At 33.3% G+C, this 6,943-nt stretch overlaps 1 long non-coding RNA gene across 1 annotated transcript; it reads left to right on the top strand.

Moving 5' to 3' along the window:
- The first annotated feature begins 3,292 nt into the window (after window positions 1-3,292).
- LOC128247052 (uncharacterized) lies at window positions 3,293-6,943 on the top strand. The gene is made up of 3 exons (XR_008263492.1): window positions 3,293-3,389; window positions 4,255-4,301; window positions 6,876-6,943. It is a non-coding gene; the product is annotated as an uncharacterized LOC128247052 (long non-coding RNA).

A 6,943-nucleotide genomic window follows, 5' to 3' on the forward strand; every position in this document is an offset into this window, starting at 1 on the left:
ATACCGATATCTATTTGATATGTTACAAATACTCTATAATTTATAGGAAGAGATGCCGTGATGCTTATTACTTTCTTCTAAAAATGATATTTTATTATTAATATAGTATTGATTTCTTGAGCTATAAAGATGTTCATGGCTATTCCAAGAAATATCTACTACTTATTTTCGACTTCCGGAAACATTTCAACTCTACTCAGGACAATAAAGCCTCATATTTCAGAGAAGGAAAAGAAAGGAAAGCAAAAGAGGAAGGGATAATAATAATAATAATAATAATGATAATGATAATAATAATAATAATAATAATAATAATAATAATAATAATAATAATAATAATAACTGCAACAATAATAATGATAATAATAATAATAATAATAATAAGTAGAGAAAATAAGGAAAGAAGCATGAAATTAAAATAAAAAGAAAAGGTAGAAAGGAAATAAGAGGATAAGAAGAAAGGAAGTAAGAAAATGAAGAAGCAAAGAGTAGTAAAAGTAGAACAACTTCAAGAAATCCAAGAAGAACAAAGACAAGTTACGGCACGAAGAAGAGAGTGAAAAGAAAAAGAAGGAAAGCAAGTAGAAACGGAAGTAGGTAAAGAATCTGAACGGAGAAGGATTAGATGAAAATGTTTAAGTAAATAAACAAAGCTTGCAATGATCAATATTACTGATCCTATGTTTAACAAAAAAGCGAGTCACCATGTGGTCGTCGAATCTGTTAGAAACAGCAACCAAATCTAACTCAAATAACAATCTATTGCCTTTAAAAGGCAAAAGAATGACATACAGGATCATGTGGTCCTATATGCATTTTTCAGAAAATTCGACAGATTTTAGGTCTGCTCAACAAAAAACTTGCATTCGGTTTAGTAAGAACAACAATAGAACAACGTCCAGTTGCAGTGGTGGAATAATACACTTGAATTCATATATACGATTAGAACAGGGTTTGAAACAAGGAAGACAGGTGATGAAAAATCAGATTTCTAACTCCAGATCAACCCTGGATTAAGAGACCTAGAATCAAAGAGTTCTAGAGGAAATCATCGTTTCTGTTTTCAGAAATGATGTATCTAAGACTATACAATTAATACGCCCTTCCTTTCCCTAAGATGATGAACTGTAATTTAATGTTGTTGTTCAACCCTTGGTGGCTCATAACTATGACCAAAGGTACAGGTATAACCAAGCGATATTATTTTTCAGATGTGGTGTATCTAGAGCTTTATCAAGAGGGCAGGGTTGGGTTGATGTTGATAATGTCAATTGGTCCCAGGTCAGTCCCGATCCTGCAAAGTTATGATCACATACTTTACAGCTGATACGATCCCATCTTCTTTACACAACTTTGTAGGTTGTGGTATGTGGTAGTATAATACTATCTGACCGACTGACCTCTTAAAGGCTACTGTAGGCAGGAGATTTACTGGTAAATTAAAGGACTAATCAATTTCACGCGCTCCTCAAATTCTGCAACGGTGACCTTAATTATTCAATACAAATATTTAACCAGAGCTGTTTAGATTATGAGGCCTTACCATTCATGTTGCTGGAAGCAATAAATATTTCAACTCATAAATGTGGTAGTGTAACTAAGATATACAACTGTTTTCTCGTATCAAATGCGTTTTAGTAAGGGTAAATAATAATTAGTGGTAGAAAATTAACAAGATCAATATGAGATAAGTCTAAAGTAACAGATAAAATCACGATATTGAATACAACGTAACTACGTACCATAGAAACACAACCGAAGTTACATAAAAAATTCCTTAAACACAAAATGTAAAACAATGAATTATGAGTAGAATATAATAAACTGTACGAAGTAGCAAAAATACAGAACATAGTATTTTGAAAGTCTACAACACAATATGTAAAATTCTAAACTTGCTATGCATGATTACACGACAATAGAGTAAACATTTAAAGACAATAGAAATATAATCACAACATGACACACCATAATACCACAGATAACACCGAACAATACCAAACACACTGATAAACATAACACTGCAATTTATAATAAAAAGTACTTTTAAACACATTACATAATTAACATACAATAAAGGTCAACAGAAAGCAATGCATTTACGATATATTTTGCAAATATATCTCATTATAACACATTGTAATATGCCATAAGACAAATAAATGAAACCGTTTTAAAAAATGCTCTAGTTCTTGTATTAACCCTACCAGAGCACGTACTGATATGCAAATGAGTAAAATCAACACCTGTTATTCATAGTATCTTTATGAGGATGGAGCTATAAGCGACTTCCACTTCCCTCTCTAGGACGTGTAAAAATACATAATGAAACAAAGAGAGAAAGAGAAATAAGAGACAGAAAGATAGATAGATAGTTAGCTAGCTAGCTAAATAGATAGATAGAGAGCGATCCTCGTAGCTTAGTTCAAGTGTCAATTTAAAGGGTGGAGATGTAAGGGAATTAACTTCATAAGAATTCAAAACAGCTTTAAAGTTAGAATGCTTATGTGAGGTTGCTGAATATAACTGAAAAACAAACCCACCTAAGTTTAGTTATATATAAGGGTGGAGAAAGATGAAAGCCGATTTCATAGCGTGTAGCTTTCATGTCTTGGTAATAAGTTTGTAATTTGGAAAAAGAAAACGAAAGACATGCAAAACTATAAATGTAATAAAATTAAATGGGTACACAACATTTCAATGTGATGTAATGAAAATCTATTCAAGAAACGAAAATAAGAGAAATACAACACACACACACTTCCACACACGCACATATGTGCACACACACTCAAATACACAAATCTGGAAATTAACAAAGATATTTCTAAATTAAGTTAATGTGGAATATATATCATATTAGGAAGTAAGGAGGTAGAATAAAAGCCGCAGTGAAAATAAAAAGTTGGGATTACTTCATAAAGAATTGAAGACTTAAGAAAACATTTATCAAAGATGAATTAAAGTTTATTTCTTGAAGTTTTCAAACTCATAGGTGCGTGGCTTACTCTATGTGTATTTTGAAGAAACAAGGAGATTATTCTATAAGAATTGTATGAGAAGATCAAAAAGCTGAACTCTCTCTTTTTCTCTGCCTCTCTCTTTCCTATAATTAAGTTTTTATAATTATATACTTCAGAATTTAATTTTACCGATATGGTCGTTTTTTTTTTATACGCTACCTACTAATATAATCATTTTAATGATTATATCCTCAATTTATAAGTATAAATAATTTTTGAGTTCTCTAGTCATTATATTATGCTGTGGTATAATATTTACCCCGTATGATTTCTGACATTAACTGCATGGCCGAGATGGGCGATTAGATGTAATGTATACTCGGGAAATGCATGTATATATTGGTATCTGTACGCAAAAATTTATTGGTATGTATATATATTTTTTCTCTTATATATTGTTGGTATATCTCTACTGAGGAGTGTAAAGTGATCGTTATTACAGAGCACGAAATACAGGATATAGGATTATCCAAAATTTTGTAAATTTTCTTGCTCATTGCATCGCATTCGACCTTGGATTATAAATGGAGCACAAATTTAGAGTGGATTGTAGGTATTTGACATCAGCTTCTAGCGTATAGGCACTGGAATTCTAGCGCCCTCAATTGTAATCAGATTTTTATAATTGTTTACTTGGTTCAGACGTGTTTTCCTGATCTCCTGAAAACCCGTAAAAATATTTCAAAGCAAAGAGCATACTGATCAGGAAAATATACCAATATACAATATATCTATAAAATTACGATATATTTAAAATCACCTACATAAATATACTGAGCAGAAAGAATCTTCGACAAAACACGAAGTCAAAACATCGCTGTTTCTCCAATCAAGAAATTCCTCCTCGTGCTTACGGGAACTTCCTCCGCGTGCTTGCGGGAAAGTAGAGAAAATTCTTGAGATCCACCATAACTTCAAAAAAAAAAAAAACTTGAGATAAGATAAGATAAGTATACGTGCATTTTCTATAATTAAATTAACGAAAGGTCCCGAAAAAGTAAAAAAAAAGTTATAAGTTATCGATCCTCCTTTTCTGTATTTTGTTCATTTTGTTTACACGACGACGTTTTATTTTCTTTCCTCCTCTTCTCTTCTTTGTTTACATATTTTTCTTTCTAACGAGGTCTGATAGATACTGGCTTTCTATTTCTTCTAACCCATTCGTTTATTTTGGTTATAAGTTAGGAAAGCGTTTATTCTCTATTCGAATAATTATTCACTTTTCTTTCAGGAGCTTGCAAAACAAAACCAAACCAGGCTGGAATATATATATCTCATGTAACTTCCACTTTCTTTTCTCTCCATCACTTTGCTTTTTTTTTTTTACAAATATATATACTCCTCTCACTTCACTTTACTTTTCTCACTTACAAACGATACATCCCCCTACTCTCTCTTTATACAAAAATCAATGTGTATGTAGTCTCTTTCTCTATCCTTCTCTCTCACTTTCTCCAAATATATTTACTGACTTACTCTCTCACTCAAACCCTAGCGATACATACTCCTCTCTCTGTCCTAGAATCAACGTGTATCTAGTCTCTCTCTCTCCTCGTCTCTGTCACTTTCTCCAAATAAATATCCTTTTTCCTCTCTTTTTTCTCTCCATCACTTTGCTCTTTTTTCAAAGACTTTTACATCTCACTCAGACCTTAGCGATACATCCTCCTCCTCCTCTCTCTGTACTAAAGTAAATTTGTATCCAGTCTCTCTTTCGCCTTCTCTTTCTCAATCCCACTTACTCCCCTCCCCTATTTTCATCTACTCACACCTACAACCCAATCCCCCACCGTTACTATATTCCTGACGGGTGACTTCAACTTCCCCAACATCAGGGGGCTTGAGGGCAATTTTACCCCAGGAATGACGCACAAAGAACGAAATCAAGCAGAATCTCTACTTGATCTTACGAAAATGCTCTTCATAAAGCAGATCATACTCTTTTCAACCAGGCACAAAAATATCTTTACCTCTGTTTTATAAACAATGTGGAACTTAGCCACAACGTTAATATATCACCGACAATTTTCTCAGACCATAACATGATACAACTGACAATGTATGGCTCGGAATTAACTAAAGATAAACTCATCACAGATGGCGCTCAAACCCTATCCAGCCTAAATTTCTATAAAGCTGACAGGAAGTCACTTGAAAAACAGATAATTCAGCAGGACGGGCCTAAAAGTCTCTCTATGCAAGTCATACATATGAAACTCAATAAATTCATGTCAATAAAGCGAGCTATATGCATTAAATATGTCCCAGAGTAGGGAACCAATACAGACAAAATTGTAATTGTTTGGCTATTTTTAGAAATGTTGTAAACATTTCCCAGGGAATTTTACATTTTAGTAATCATAACCATTATCATCATCTTTATCATTGTTGTCGTTGCTGGTGGTGGTGGTAGGAGTGGCTGTGGTAATAGAAATTTAAACCCCAAATAAAATTATTTTTACCTACTTTTCTCATGACTTAGCTAGTATTTTCCTGTTATCGTCATCATGAGAACCGTTAATATTGTTGTTGTTATTAGTGGTAGTGGTCGTAGCAATAGAAATAGTACCTCTAAGAATTATTATTATGGTTTATTTAGCTTGGGTTGAAATTTATTATTAATAAAGTTCTTTTCCCTGATTTCTCTCTCGATTTCACTTGGACTGTGTAGTTTGTGTAATGGAAGTATAAATATTTTCCGACCTCATGTTGCAAGATGGTTACTAAAAGGTATCTGACGGACATCTGGGTCTCTAATTTGCTGTGGATCCACACGTAAACGTTCTGATAGTCCATTTCCAGTCTGACCCACATATTGTTCTTCACAATTCGGGCGTTTGATACAGCAAATTAAATTTCTGCTTTTGCAGTTCATATTTGCGTTTGTGAATATTTTTCCGGTTTTTGTGGCCATATATTGGCCGGTATGTATGAATTGGCATGTGCCACATCGGCTATCATTACATTTAGATACAGTGAATGATTGGTTTTTGTTGCTAAGGTCAAACTTTGCTTTGTTAAAAAATTTTTCAAGTTTTTAGGCTGGCTTTTACTATCTGCGATTATATCTTTTAACTCATTACTTTGGGCAATCATTGCTAGGTTTACTTTGGCTATGTTGAAGATATTCTGGTGACATGGGTTGTGTCTCACTATAAATGGTATGACTTGTTCTTGTTTTCCTCTTCTTTGGGTTGTCCTCAGTTGTTGTATGGGTATTTTTATAGACAGTTGTATGCCGTTTTCTATAAGTAGAGATGGGTATTTTTGTTCGAGCAAAAATTCTCTTAGTTCTGTTTAGGCGTTTGTTCCTGATATTCGCATCTTCTACAATGATACAAATTCTTCCGGCTAGGCAATATGGGATGTTGCGTTTTGTATGTGGTGGATGGCATGACTTAAAATTCAATGGCAGCTGTGCGAGATTGTGTGTCTGTGTTTATAGTATATATCTGTGGTAATGGTGGTGTCCTTTTTTATTACCATTATATCTAGGAATGATAATTTGATACTCCTCATCTCCTTTGTAAATAGGAGAAATGGGTGTATGTTGTTCAGGAGGATATTGAACTCTTCCAGAGTATTTAGAGATTCTCTCCAGATTATGAAGCAATCGTCAAGGTATCTCTTCCATGCCTATTCAATATATAGTTATTTACTTTATTTACATTTGACGGATATTTGTCCTCATCTTGTTTGTTGTTAACACAACATTTCGGCTGACATACCCTCCAGCCTTCATCAGGTGCGTTGGGGAAATTTCGAATCTGGGTTCTCATTCCTAAGGTATTTTTCGATATTATTATTATTATTATTATTATTATTATTATTATTATTATTATTATTATTCAGGTCTCAGCCTGGAATTGAACTCGGAATCTTGGGGTTAGTAGCCCTCGCTCTTAACCACTACGCCATAT

This window comes from Octopus bimaculoides, chromosome 2 (genome assembly GCF_001194135.2).
Source record: "Octopus bimaculoides isolate UCB-OBI-ISO-001 chromosome 2, ASM119413v2, whole genome shotgun sequence".
In the NCBI taxonomy this organism is placed as follows: domain Eukaryota; kingdom Metazoa; phylum Mollusca; class Cephalopoda; order Octopoda; family Octopodidae; genus Octopus; species Octopus bimaculoides.